Source organism: Penaeus monodon, chromosome 20, assembly GCF_015228065.2.
Source record: "Penaeus monodon isolate SGIC_2016 chromosome 20, NSTDA_Pmon_1, whole genome shotgun sequence".
Taxonomy (NCBI): domain Eukaryota; kingdom Metazoa; phylum Arthropoda; class Malacostraca; order Decapoda; family Penaeidae; genus Penaeus; species Penaeus monodon.
Window position 1 is genome coordinate 27,097,428 of NC_051405.1, and position 659 is coordinate 27,098,086.

Below are 659 nucleotides of genomic sequence, written 5' to 3' on the forward strand. Positions count from 1 at the left end.
TGGAAAACGCAGAAGGAGTTGCTATTCATCTTTCATGCAACAAAAGCAAGGAGCCTTTGCTTTAAGCTCTTGGGTGTCATGTAACAAAAGCAGCATAAAATGGATCCTACAAAGGGGGTTCAAGAACTTTCGGTTTGTGTTTGGATCCGCTTTGTGTTGCGAGATGTTTATTCTGTGCTTAGTGGTATACAGTTCTTTGTGTAACGTATGTATTCTGTCTAAAACTGCCTGTATTTTCCATTTGTTCATCCCACCTTGGGCGAAATATGTATCATTTGTTATGAATTTCATTTATAATGTATGATTATGAAGAAGGGAAAATAAAATCATAAGAAGTGAAATGTATAATAGGTTTGGAATCCTCTTCCCAACAGACGCGGGTAATCATTCATGTCTCTCATTTTCTTTTTTCTTCTTTTTGCAAACTCTTTCTCTCATCTCCAACTCTTCCTCTCCACTCATCCTCGGCAAACAGGCACATGTCAAGCTTTAGGTATTTTTTCTAAGTAATTTTATGGCTTCGCAAGCCCTCTTAGCCGACAGGTAAACATTGGCTGGCAGTCATAAAAATGCTCTGCGCTCTCTGAGAAAACACTTGTAGACAGAAGCTCCTTGTCTGTAGACAGTCTTGGATGCGTCTGTGTGTCCAAGCGGAGGTC